This window comes from Gopherus flavomarginatus, chromosome 22 (assembly GCF_025201925.1).
Source record: "Gopherus flavomarginatus isolate rGopFla2 chromosome 22, rGopFla2.mat.asm, whole genome shotgun sequence".
Taxonomy (NCBI): domain Eukaryota; kingdom Metazoa; phylum Chordata; order Testudines; family Testudinidae; genus Gopherus; species Gopherus flavomarginatus.
The window spans coordinates 18,300,127-18,314,454 of record NC_066638.1 but is presented as its reverse complement, the minus strand read 5'-3'; positions in this window follow the sequence as shown (position 1 = coordinate 18,314,454).

The following is a 14,328-nucleotide window of genomic DNA, read 5'->3' as shown; positions in this document are numbered from 1 at the left end:
AGTGTCACTGTGGCTGGTAAATGAGACTAAAAGGGAGAGAGGTCTCTTTACTATAAATTGGCAAACTATTTAAATGAGATACAAAAAGTACAAAATACACTTTCCTTTGCCACTTGAAAGCAAGGTGACATGACAATCAAGTCAGCTGTCTTGACATAAACAGATTCAAAATTTCAAAAGATCTAAAATGAGAGTGGAATTATTTGACTGGGATTGAGATGTATGGTATGTCCTGTGTTAGCTGCTCTTCTGAAAGGACTTCAGTTTCAGTATGGTACCTGCATTGTTGATAAATCCACACATTCCCTCCCTTCCCATGAAGGATAATGACTTTCTTGTCTGGCCGAAAAAAGATCTTTTTGTTCTCTTTTGTCAAGTCTCAGCTCTGAAGAGGTGACAGACAGTCAGTCACTTGGAGACAGACTTGGCTTTATTGTATAAATTTCTAGCATTGATAATTTACACCTCATGTTGCTTGGCTGAGAAGGAGCAGCTCTTCTTTGGATGCTTTTGTGCCCCTGCGATTTGTACTTTTGAGGAAGATTGATAAAAGATGTTAGTTGCAAAGACAGGGAAGTGTATGGATTATGAGGGTCCCATGGCACACATTGTCTGTGTTCACCATAGGGGGCAATAGAGGCACACAGCTTGGGTCTGGTGACACCTGCATTTGTCCAGCCCAAATAAAATGATCTTCCAGCATGAACTGGAATGGCCTGTGGTTCCAAAAGATTTTTATACTGTGGGCCATTTCTTATGACAGGATCTTATATATCACCTCCCCTTCCAACTTCCCAGTCCTGATCCTACACCTCCCTGTAGCAAAAATAGGGCTTGATTATATTAGAAAAAGTAATATTAAGACACTACTGAGTAGGGTCAGATTGGGCTGCTGTACAACTGGGTCAGATATCTGTAAGGGGCCTCTGCACAGAGCTTATATGAACTCTCTACCATTGGTTCCCTCCTGGTGGGAGCTGGAGGGACAATCCTCCCCCAGGAAACTACTGGGAGGGATGCCCAAGAATAGAGATGGGGAGGATATAGACGGTGTGTGAAGGGTAGAATACACTGGAGCAGCTAAAGTTCATAACCGGTTCAGCTACCATCCATTAATAGCTCAAGGTTACTTGCTGGCATGCTGCAGTCATAAAAGAAATTTCCACTGCCTCTTGCATATATATACCTGCCTCTGGAAATTTCCACTACATGCATCCGACAAAGTGGGTATTCACCCACGAAAGCTCATGCTCCAATAGGTCTGTTAGTCTATAAGGTGCCACAGGACTCTTTGCTGCTTTTACACACCCAGACTAACACGGCTACCCCTCTGATACAGGAATAATTAGGGTTCTGGAAAAACTCTTATATGAAAAGAGATTGTTTACTTTAGAAAGAGATAAATAAGAGAGGACTTGATAAAAGTAGATAACATACTGAGGGCTCTAGAGAATGCAGGGACCTTCTGTTCTTCCTGTCTCATAACATGAGAAGAAATGAACAAATGTTCAATGAAATTAAAAAGTGGGAGGTTCAAAAGGAAATACTTATTCCACACACAGTATAATTAGACTGTGGAACTCATTGCTACAGGAAGTAATTGAGGTCTAGAATTTAGCAACATTCACAAAGGGACTGGGTATTTATATGCCTAACAAGAATATTCAGAGTTGCTATAATTAATGATAACAATTTTGGTAGGGATGTTAAACCTTGTGCTTCATGGCTTCAGCTGATCTCATCTCACATCTGCTCCTGTCAGGTTCTTACCTCTTCCTCTGAATCACCTGGTACTGGCCATTGTCACAGATAGGATACTGAGCTAGATGGCTCTTGGGTCTGCTCCATTCTGGCACTGCCTATGCTTCTGTTTTAGGACTTGTCTATGCTTACCGGAGGATCAGTGCTGTGGCGATCGATGCATCGGTGCCGATCACTCTCCTGTTGACTCCTGTACTCAGCTGGATCAAGAAGAGTAAGGGGAGTTGACAGAAGAGCATCTCCAGTCGACATTGCGTATTGTGGACCTTGCGATAAGTAGATCTAAGCTATGTCAACTTGAGTTATGCTGTTAACGTAACTCAAATTACATAGCTTAGATCGACTTTCATGCATAGTGTAGACATGGCCTTAGAAATGTGATCAGTAACAACACAGCCTCTTCCCTCTCTGGAGGTGATTGAGAACTACAGGCCCTGCATAGAACATTTCCTCCCCTGCAGGTCCTGTGTGCAATGGGCAGAGAGGTCTGTACAGCCATTCCTGCCCCTTTGGAGGCAGAAAAGACTTTCAAGGAGGCGCTTACACAAGCGTGGCAGATCTGCTGTCTTATTTGGCCCTCAACCCTGCACTGTCTGAGCACCTCACAATCACTTATAGATTTCATCCTCACAACTCCCCAGTGAGGTAGGCAGTTATCGTCATTTCACAGGCAGGGAACTGGGGAATAGGGGAGATTAAGGGCTAAATTCACAAAGGCTCAGCACTGCAATGTGTAACTCAGGTGCTCTGCTACTTAGTGAAAACCACAGTCCTGAGCTAGGGACTCAGGCTTTCTATACCGTGCATGGGGAGAGATAGGTGCCTAAGGATGGGATTTATGGAAGCTAGCATGCTGAGTGGGGAGCCGCGTGAGCTAGCCAATAGGAAATGCTGAGGAGGGGATGGGACTTAAGTGCCTAACTCAGAGCCAGAGGGAGGTGCCAGTCTGCTCTCAGGATCCATGGCCATGAACCCTCTCCTGAAGTTAGGCATCAGAGCCAGATCAGCTCTTTCTCACAAAGAAAAAAGTGCTGGTGTCTTTATGTTCTCTAGCCCAGTGGTTAGAGCAGTCACAGGGCATGTGGGAGCCCCAGGTTGAGCTCCCCAGTCCATCTGATGTCTTTCCCCTCCTATGTGAGTGCTGTAGCCACTGGGCTATGAACTATTTTAGGGTGGGCCTTTCTCTGTTTCTCCTGTTGAAGTTATTCCACTTTGGAACTTGCTGTGACTGTCGGACATCACAGCTGGGTGCAGGTCTGTGAGGGAGCAGCGGTGGCTGGGCAGGGAGCCCGTGCAGAGTGACTCGATGAGAGATGCTGACTGTGTCTGGCTTGGAAACCTACAAATGCTTATTTGCTTGAATAGGGATTGGGCCACAGAGGGCACTGCAGGTCTGAAAAGCCTTGACTCTTAATTGGATTGCCCAGGAGCCCAACTGGTACCGCTATCACTCACCAGGGCCAGCTCCAGGCACCAGCTAAGGAAACAGGTGCTTGGGGTGGCCAATATCAAGGGGCGGCACGTCTGGGTCTTTGGCAGCAATTTGGCAGCGGGTCCCTCAGTCCCTGTCGGAACAAAGGACCTGCCGCCGAATTGCAGCCGAAGAGTGGAGGGGCGTGATCACACTGCAACGGCTTTGTTTTTCTTTTTTTTGCCACTTGGGGCGGCAGAAAACCTGGAGCCGGCCCTGTCACTCACCTTGAACTGTAACTGTTTAAGCCTCTTTACCTAGAGTAATTGCAACCTTTTCCCTTTCCTGCCAGCCCTAGTAAAAACCTTTCCCTTAGCCATGTGTCTGAAAGGGACGCACCAAGGCTAGCACCCACAAGGCCAAGCTGCTGAAGCACTTACAGAGCTTGCCCCTGAGATGTGATGTGCTGGGCCTGCTACTGCCACCCTAAGGGGTGTACAGGGTAATGACATAAGAACGTAAGAACAGCCGTACCAGGTCAGACCAAAGGTCCATCTAGCCCAGTATCTGTCTACCGACAGTGGCCAATGCCAGGTGCCCCAGAGGGAGTGAAGCTAACAGGCAATGATCAAGTGATCTCTCTCCTGCCATCCATCTCCATCCTCTGATAAACAGAGGCTAGGGACAACATTCTTTATCCTTCCTGGCCAATAGCCATTTATGGACTTAGCCACCATGAATTTATCCAGTTCCCTTTTAAACATTGTTATAGTCCCAGCCTTCACAACCTCCTCAGGTAAGGAGTTCCACAAGTTGACTGTGCGCTGTGTGAAGAAGGACTTCCTTTTATTTGTTTTAAACCTGCTACCTATTAATTTCATTTGGTGACCCTGATAATTAGAGCAATGATCGAAACCTGAAGTAGCTTGGGCTGGTTCTCTCCCATTCCACATTCTCAGCGTCCACACAAGCAGCCTAGATTTAGGTAGAAGAATGATTTTCAGGTCAGTTGTCCCCAAATCCATTTCCAGCTTTTTTCTGGCTACCAGTGAAATGAAAAAACAGAAACTGGATGGTTCTCCACCTTTGAACCAGGCAAAGGGATCCCCCATTTTCTGAGTGCAGATCCTGGGAACAAGGGTAGGGGAGCACTAGCACCAGATTTTTGGAGCTATTCTCAGCAACCTCTCTACAGCCTCAAACAAAACATCTCCAGTCACAACACTGAGGGTGTCTTACTCTGTGTTTCCATCTCCTTCCGTGTTACTCTGGATCTGGATGGAGCTAGATTTTGGTGTTTAACCAATGGCCACCAAGGGGCAGCAGCATCCTGTAAAAAGTGAAATTGAGTGAATGAGCCTCCCAGAGAGCTTGCACTGAATGTTTTGTGAGTGCACTTCCTTCCTTTGTTTATTTGCTTTTTCTAGCTAGTTACAGAACATCACAGGCTGGTTATGAATACATGTATCAGATAAGAATTCGCTGTCAAAATCCCCTGCCTCCTCCACAAATATTCTGAACCTGTCTTCAAAGCAGGGCTTGATCACCAAATAAAACAGAGTGTACAAAACAATCGGAGTTCTGTTCAGGTCAGTGCCCTTAATTTGGGGACTACCCACTGCAAAGCAGGCAAAAGACTCTTTTCAGATGCTATGGTTGCAAAAATGGCCTTTTCCCGTCTATGCCTGGCCATGGTGATCCAGGGCACAGTGATCTAGGTATTCGTGACCTCCAAGCTTGGTTACTGCATTGCAATCTATCTGGGGGTGAAATCACCAACGTGTGAGACTCCGGTTGTTCAAATGCAGCTCTGCAGCCACTTAGCATTGCAAGTCATGAAAAACACGTAACCATGCCTCTCCATTCCTTACTTTGTCTCCCTATTGAGCTCTAAAGGTACGTCTATACTACCCGCCGGATCTGTGGGTAGTGTTCCATGTATCGGGGATTGATTTACTGCTTCTTCTCTGGATACGATAAATTGATCCCTGAATTGACACCCGTACTCCACCTCGGCAGGAGGAGTAAGCAGAGTCGACGGGGGAGCCGCAGCAATCGACTCACTGCCGTGAGGACGGCCAGATAAGTCGAAGTAAGATACTTTGACTTCAGCTACACAAATAGCGTAGCTGAAGTTGCATATCTTAGTTCGAACCCCCCTGCTAGTGTAGCCCAGGCCTAAATCAGAATCAAGGCCTGATGATTGGAAATGGCCCAAGCAAACTAAGGGGCCTTCAGTCTTTCTGTGACCAAAACTACCCTCAACAAGCATGCTTCTCTGGAACCACTGATTTATTACCCCCAAGGATGAGACCACCACACCCCAAAGATGGTTCTGGACTGTGTTGCACCCATCCCTGCCACTGGAACAAAATGTGATGCACATTCAGGGATGGCTCCAGGCACCAGCGCAGCAAGCCTGGGGTGGCAAGCTGCGGGGGCCAGCGTGCCGGTCGCCATGAGGGCAGGAGTCAGGCGGCCTTCAGCAGCTTTTCTGCAGGAAGTCTGCCGGTCCTGCGGCTTCGGCGGCAATTCGATGGAGGGTGCCGAAGGCGCGGGACCGTCAGATCATTTGCAGAAACGCTGCCGAATCTGCGTGGCCAGCAGACTGCCCGCAGGCATGCCACCAAAAGCCGCCTGACTGCTGTGCTTGGGGTGGTAAAAAACAGAGCCACCACTGAGCACATTCCTGTCTGGCTTCCCTGCAATAAGCAGTCAAAGGAATTTCCCCATGGCTGGGGCCTGGGGGACTGAGAGAAACAGATGGCCAGTATGTTTCCTTTAAAATGTTCCAAGTGTTCAGAAACTATGGTGCTAGATAGCTAGATTAATAAATGAGCTTGATTAATGAGGGTTACAGTGGGTGGCAGAGCAGGTGCCCATATGCTGTTCCTTGTCTACTTGCTGGAGCAAGTGATTTTGTGTCAGGATTGCTGACTTCTACTCCCAACTCTGCCTCTGCTGTTCTGCATGATCTTGAGCAAGTCACTTCCCCTCTCTGTGCCTCAGGTTCCCCACCTCTAACCTGGGGCTAATCATACTGCCCTGCCTCTCGGGAGTGTTGCTTACAATTGTGCAGAACTTTGAGAGGCTTTAAGGACAGGCCAGCCAGGAGTGTTGAGGATCATTGTTCTGACATGGCCTCAGCTCAGCTCATCATAGGCCCTAGTGAGATGACAAACTTGTTTAAACAGCCTCTGTAGCTCTTTTGAAATCTTGCATAACTTGAGAGGCCAGCAGAGCAGAAAGGAACGAGCTGATGGAATGTTGTGTTTTAATGAGTCCCCTTCCCCTGCGGACTCCCACTTAGTTCTCATGAGAAAACGGGCTAGTACTTTCCTGCAGGCCCAAGGATAGCAGCCTGAACTTGGGAACGAGTAACTGATATTTCCAGATCCTGGCCTATTCCTCCCTGCTCAGAGTGTGACATATGCCTGCCCCTGTGCAGACCAAGTGAAATGGGGGAAACAAAATTGGTGTTTGAATCCCAGGGTGCTGGCTGAATACATTGAAGCAGATGCAGAGCTTTTCCTACTGAAAAGATAAGCAGGGCTTTTTTTCAGCTCTGAAAACTGTTTATTCTTCATAAAGTACTGACACGAGAACGGAAAGTGCCTTTTCCTGAACCTGGTTATTTATAAACAAGAGCTGCCTGCTGCTGCTGCGCCTTCTCATGCAAGGGGCCAGAGGCATTTGCAACGTTTTTCTTTCATTGCCTTGAATTTAGCCAAAGATATTTGGTATTGAGGGGAAGAAAATGGAGCCTGATTATGATCTGTTCCTGGCATTCAATGAACAAAGACATCTGAGTAATTCTTTGGTGTCAATAAACTCCACTGAATATCTAATTAAGTCTTAAATATTTCTGCCTTGCATTCAGCAGTACTCAAAACACCAGGATGTGTGCAGAGGGTTTGCTAGACAGATTACTCATTTACTGCAATTATTTGCCTTTAATGCATGAAACAGCCATTAAACTTGTCAACAAGGCACATTCCTAGGATTAAGAAGATTCTGTGAACCAGCGTTAGTGCCTACTACTCTTTATTGCACTGTGGGCTTCCAAAGTGGGGTCTGTTAAACAGCCTGCAGTGTTACCACCTATACACACTCAGGTTGCAATGAAATGTATAATGGATCTGTGTGTATGCATGTGGGATATGTGTTGGTATGTTTGTGCAGGTGTGTAAATGCATACATGTGTCTGTAAGTGAGTGTGTTTCTGCACGTGTGTGTGTGTTTGCATGCATGTACATATGCCAGTCAGAATCAGATACCTGGATGCTGCAGGTGCAGCTCATTGCAAGAGGGGCTGAAAGTAGAAGCAGTGTAGAATGAGGCACCCTGTCTGTCCTGGAGCCTCCGTCACTGTAAGCACGTTGTCCCAGTACTCTGATCCCTCCACTGACCCTCAAGTGCCTTCCATTGTCAATCCAAAGGCCTGACTCTGATCTTCAACAGGGCAAGAGCCAGCCACTTCAGAGGTCCCATCTCCATCCCACTGTTATGCTGTCTGTCACAATGCAGCCAACCCTGCCCAGGAGAAAGCACAGGAGAGCCAGGGACAAAGGGCTGTACTGACCTAAGCTGTGCCAATGGGGACTTGGACTAAAGCCAGTAACAAACTGACAGCTACAGTCAGATGGGTGTCTGCATGAACTTTGGGGACCCTGTCCTGTCATGCCAGGCAGCCTCCGAGGATTGTTTGTCCTTGCTGGGGCACTGTTCACACACGTTTCGCAGGAATCAGTCCCAAACACCTTCCTACAAAGTGAACGAGGAAGAGTCGCAGGAGCCTCTGTCTGGAAAATGCTTTGCCATCCTGGCAGCTCCATGCAGTTTGTGAGTTGGAGGCAGCAGGCACAGTGAGTGCTGCCCTGGAGGGGAGGCATTTGTTTCACTGTCTCTGAGATCCCGGTGGAACATACTGGATCAGGCCAAATGTGATTGCCATTTGCCATCTGACCACCGCTCTTCAGTAAAATACAGTAATACTGGCCAATTATAGGCAGAGCTGGTAGTACCACCTATTGTTAGGGTCGCCTGACACTTTCCATGATAAGACCCCGCCCCCCAGCAGTTAGAGGGTAGCAATCAGGACAATTGCCAGGGCACCACGCCACAGGGGGCCCCAAGAAGATAGAATCATTGGGATAAATATAATATGAGTGTTAACAGTAATTTAATCTCTAAAAGAGGAAATGAATCACACTAAAGTCTAAAAGATAATACAAACTCTATTGCAGAACAAATTCATATTACGTAGTTTTTGTAAACTCATTTGCTTGCTGATTTGCAGCTCCATCATGTTTGTTCGATTTGTTAGGTCTGTGCTTTGAAAGAGCAAATCACTCACAGTAAATTGGTGTTGGATTGGAGAGAGAGAGTGGAGAAAATTAGGAGATCACTGAGGCAAGTCTGGGATTTGATGTTTTTAAAAAAATTGCTTTATTTTCTATTAAAAATATAGATAGATTTAAGTTAAACAAAACTGCTAAGAAGTTATATAAAATTAAAGAGGGAAAAACTAGAGCCAGAGATGAAACGCTCATAACTCAGCAGTGCTCAAAGAAGATGTGCTTCTGAGGAAAAGGCTAAATGCCTGGGAATATATCCTAAATTAACTACATTCTTCACCCCACAAAAGGCAGAAAGTAAGGAATGTTTGACTTATGTCACTCCATCACTAAGATGTCAGCTCTTAATTTTGAGGAAAAAGCTGAAACTGGAGAAAGTATTCTGACCAAATCTGAGGACACTGATCTGCGAGGTGAGTCCACGGAGGTCATTCAGATGTTGTCTGATGACTCAGCGCTATAGCCAGAAAGAATAACTGACAATCAGAGATGTGAACTTGTCCAAAGAGATCCCAGACAAATACAGGATATTGAATTTCTAAAAAAATAACACTGCCATTCCCCTACACAGAACTATTTAATTAACTTGAAAAATGGTGACAAAAGTCTCCAATCCTGGCTCCTCTATTCAGTGTCACAGATAAAGTATTTTGCTTTTGTTGTAATAGTTGAAAAACGCGATCATCTCCCTTCCTGGGCGAGGCCAGCACTGTAATGTATGAGCCACCGAGTGTCTGCACAGCCGTATATCCTGAAGGGCTTCAGCCTCCCACACTGAATGGCAAGCACCTGCAATCTTGCAGTCACCCCTGCTCTTGTTTGGGTGATGGACGCTCCACGGAACCTAGCACAGAATCTGAGCCAGAAAAGCCCTCTTGGGTCCACTCTGCCTCATTGACTGCTAAGGGTCTGTGCAGCACTGGTTCCTGTGAAGCCAAGGGGCCGTGCAGCACTGGTTCCTGCGATTCCAAGGGGCCGTGCAGCACTAGTTCATGTGATGGCAAGGGGCCATGCAGCACTGGTTCCTGTGATGCCAAGGGGCCGTGCGTCACTGGTTCCTGTGATGCCAAGGGTCCGTGCGGCACTGCTTCCTGTGAAGCCAAGGGGCTGTGTGGCACTGGTTCCTGTGATGCCAAGGGGCCGTGCGGCACTGGTTCCTGCAATGCCAAGGGGCCGTGCGTCACTGGTTTCTGCGATGCCAAGGGGCCGTGGGTCACTGGTTCCTGCGATGCCAAGGGGCCGTGTGTCACTGGTTCCTGCGATGCCAAGGGGCTGTGCGTCACTGGTTCCTGCGATGCCAAGGGGCTGTGTGGCACTGGTTCCTGTGAAGCCAAGAGAACGTGCAGCACTGGTTCTTGCGATGCCAAGGGGCCGTGTGGCACTGGTTCCTATGATGCAGTTTCCTAAACTCTGTGCTTTCTTAAACTTTTCCAGAGCAGGCACTTCTTCAACATCTAATGAGACACATAGAAGCTGGGGACTACAATGGGTGTCCTTCTTTCTGCCTTTAACTCACCCGGGCAGCACATGTTTTTGGAAAAGCTGGACGAGCACAAGTCCATGGGGCCAGATACGCTGCATCCAAGGGTGCTAAAGGAATTAGAAGATGTGATTGCAGAGCCATTACCCATTATCTTTGAAAACTCATAGCGATTGGGGGAGGTCCCGGATGACTGGAAAAAGGCTAATGTAGTGCCCGTCTTTAAAAATGGGAAGGAGGATCCAAGGAACTACAGACCGGTCAGCCTCACCTCAGTCCCTGGAAAAATCATGGAGCAGGTCCTCAAGGAATCAATTCTGATGCACTTAGAGGAGAGGAAAGTAATCAGGAAAAGTCTGCATGGATTCACCAAGGGCAAGTCATGCCTGACTAACCTAATTGCCTTCTATGAGGAGACAACTGGGTCTGTGAATGAGGGGAAAGCAGTGGATGTGTTATTCATTGACCTTAGCAAAGCTTTTGACATGGTCTCCCACAGTATTCTTGCCAGCAAGTTAAAGAAGTATGAGCTGGCTGAATGGACTATAAAGTGGATAGAAAGCTGGCTAGATCGTCGGGCTCAGCAGGTAGCGATCAATGGCTCCATGTCTAGTTGGCAGCCAGTATCAAGCCGAGTGTCCCAAGGATCGGTCCTGGGGCCAGTTTTGTTCAATATCTTCATTAATGATCTGGAGGATGGTATGGACTGCACCCTCAGCAAGTTTGAATATGACACTAAACTGGGAGGAGTGGTAGATATGCTGGAGGGTCGGGATAGGATACGGAGGGACCTAGACAAAATTGGAGGATTGGGCCAAAAGAAATCTGATGAGGTTTAACAAGGACAAGTGAAGAGTCCTGCATGTAGGATGGAAGAATCCCATGCACTGTTACAGACTAGGGGCAGAGTGGCTAGGCAGCAGTTCTGCAGAAAAGGACCTAGGGGTTACAGTGGACGAGAAGCTGAATATGAGCCAACAGTGTGCCCTTGTTGCCAAGAAGACTAACAGCATTTTGGGCTGTATAAGTAGGGGCATTGCCAGTAGATCGAGGGACATGATCGTTCCCCTCTATTCGGCATTGGTGAGGCCTCATCTGGAGTACTGTGTCCAGTTTGGGCCCCACACTACAAGAAGGATGTAGAAAAATAGGAAAGAGTCCAGTGGAGGGCAACAAAAATGATTAGGGTGCTGGATCACATGACTTCTGAGGGGAGCCTGAGGGAATTGGGATTATTTAGTGTGCAGAAGAGGAGAATGAGGGGGCATTTGATAGCTGCTTTCAACTACCTGAAAGGGAGTTCCAAAGAGGATGGATCTAGGCTGTTCTCAGTGGTAGCAGATGACAGAACAAGGAGTAATCATCTCAAATTACAATGGGGGAGGATTAAGTTGGATATTAGGAAAAACTTTTTCACTGGGAGGATGGTGAAGCACTGGAAAGGGTTCCCTAGGGAGGTGGTGGAATCTCTTTCCTTAGAGGTTTTTAAGGTCAGCCTTGACAAAGCCGTGGCTGGGATGATTTAGTTGGGGATTGGCCCTGCTTTGAGCAGGGGGTGGGACTAGATGACCTCCTGAGGTCCCTTCCAACCCTGATATTTTATGATTATATGCTGGGAGCTGTAATTACAATGAAAAAATAGATCTTCTACTGTAGCCTTCACAGGGCGTAATGGACTGACACAGGGCTGGCTCTCTTGAGGATCAGGAATGGGATAGCAGCTCTTTACTTCTCTCCCTGTGGGAAAGTAGCTGAAAGTTGTTTCTGTTGATGGTGGCTTCATCTAGCCCAGTATCCTGTCTTCTGACAGTGGCCAGTGCCAGGTGCCCCAGAAAGAATGAACAGAACAAGTAATCATCAAGTGATCCATCCCCTGTCACCCATTCCTAGCTTCTGGCAAACAGAGGCTAGGGACACCATCCCTGACTATCCTGGCTAATAGCCATTGATAGCTGTCTAGATTCCTGCTGGCACCCTCACTGACAATCCCAGCAGAAAGGCCAAGGGCTGGATGGGCCCTGGAGACTGAGCTCTCCTTTTACTCCTAGTCATGGCCCTTCTGGACCAAGTTGGAGACAGTCTTCAGGAAGGCTGTGGTGGTGCTGCCTAGGTGGAGTCTTTGCACTCTTCACCAGTGCTGAACGTCAGGGAGATAGGAACAATGGACAAGCTCTTAGCACTGGGTCCCCCCGACCCTTAGATTTTGTCCAGGGGATCTGCCACATGGGCATTGGGATGGGATTTTACTGTTCTTCTGTAGAACACAGCCCTAGGACAAAAGGCATGTGGCCAGTATAGAACACGGGCATTGTGGGTGGACAGCTTCATTCAGACAAGACTGCTGCACCTTCCCAGTGGATGGATTTAATTCCATGCTTCTCATTTCCACTTTTTTTCTACTTTATGCATCTACATTAATAGTGAACTGCAGAGCAGAAGTGGCCTGATTTTGTTGTGACATTGTATACGGAAGAGCTGAAGGTTCTTGTCAAACAAAAAAAATGTTTTTTCTCTGCTTCTTTTTCACCTTAGAAGTCCTGAGGTTGTCGCATCTGCTCTGCCCTGTTGATGCTGGAGGTTTCATGGGAGGACGCAAAGCAGTGGATTAGAAATGTTCTCAGCTCTGCAGTGCTGAAGAACTTAATTCCTTCAACTGCTTGTGGGAACTGTTGGAGTTAAGTGGGGTGAAAAAGCAAACACACCCAACAGCGCTGAACAGGGGCCTTGTCGCCATCAAGGGAAGGGTGTTTTTAAAAGTGTTTAGTGAATTCATTTTAATTTGCAAGTTTTAGAACCTAGTGTGGATGGAGCCAGTGGTATTTTAATGTTAGTTGGTCAAGGGGAACCCCAGGGCATTCAAATGTTGTAGCTACAATGTGGTAGCTAATGTGTTTTAAAACACTCACTGGTTTTCCTGGTCTAAATGCCCTGTGAATGAATATCATGGGCCCTCTCAACTACCAGGTTTTACTCTGTGTCCCGGCCCCTCACTTCCCCATCTCTCAGAAAGTCTTCCTGACAAACCAGTGCAAACCAGACCTGCATTTCTACTGTGGCATACAAGCAGACAAACTCACTCTGCAAGGAATAAATAAATAAATACACTCCATTCAAACCTTCTTCATGCATCATGACAAAGGAAACTAGGGCACATGCCCAGCTCCTCCTTCTGCCACCCCTTGCAGAGGTCTTCCTTAAGGGACCTGAACCCCAGCAAGAGACTGTGGAAGACTCCTGGGTCTCAGCCATGGCACAATTATCACCTCATCACAGATTGAACAGGGAGGGTGGGAAGGAAGAAGGCCACTTGCTGTTTCCTGTGGCAGCAGGGTATTGATCATGTGGGGCTTGTCCCTAACATCCAAAGCAGCCCATAGGATCACAGGGTTGTCTCCAGAAATGCTAGCCTGGGCACTGCAGACTTTTCCTATTTGCCACTCCAGCAGGAGTCTATGGCCGCTCCACCAAGACTTCCTGGGCAGCGTGGGAGCACTGTACACAGCCAACCCACTCCTCTTCCTCAGGAACAGCCATGCTGCTCTCTCTGCCTACAACACCAGACGACGCCAAGATTAGTGCTGAATCTTACAGCTGCCTAGCCACATATGCCCCTAAGTGCAGAGAATTTACAGTGCACCTCATTCGTGATACATGTGATACCCTTCTCTTTCATTGTTCCCCATGGATCTCAAAGTACTTCACAAAGTACCTTTGTTGGTATCACTTGGGAGTACTGCTTGCCTCTGGAAATGCACCAGAATAACATGGAGGGATTCAGTGTCGCAGTAGTAGTGTCGGTCCCAGGATATGAGACAGACAAGGTGGGGGAAGTCATATCTTTTACTGGACCAACTGCTGTTGGTGAGAGAGACACGCTTTTGAGTCACACAGAGATTCAGTCTTAAATAGAGAGATGGAGTAAACCTCTTTCTTCTCTTTCATTGCTTGGGCTGTGACCTCTGTCGTATTGCTCTTGTATCTGTGTCAGACAGACAGAGTTTATACATTTCCCCTTTCACTCTGGGCAGGTTGTCTGTATCCTGTGCAGGACCGGCTCTAGGCACCAGCAAAACAACCACGTGCTTGGGGTGGCACATTTCCAGGGGCGGCATTCCAGCTATCCTTTTTTTGGGGGCAGTTGCACTCTTGGAGCTGTGCCACTTAGAGAGGGCGAGGGCGCCGGGCCCCCGGCTGCAGCGGGAAGGGGAAGCCCAAGCCCCAGCCCCAGCATGCTGAGCTGCCCGGGCCTCACTGCTACCTGGGGAGGAGAGGCAAGTTCTGCTGGGGAGTCGGGGCTGCACCACCTCATCTGCGCACTG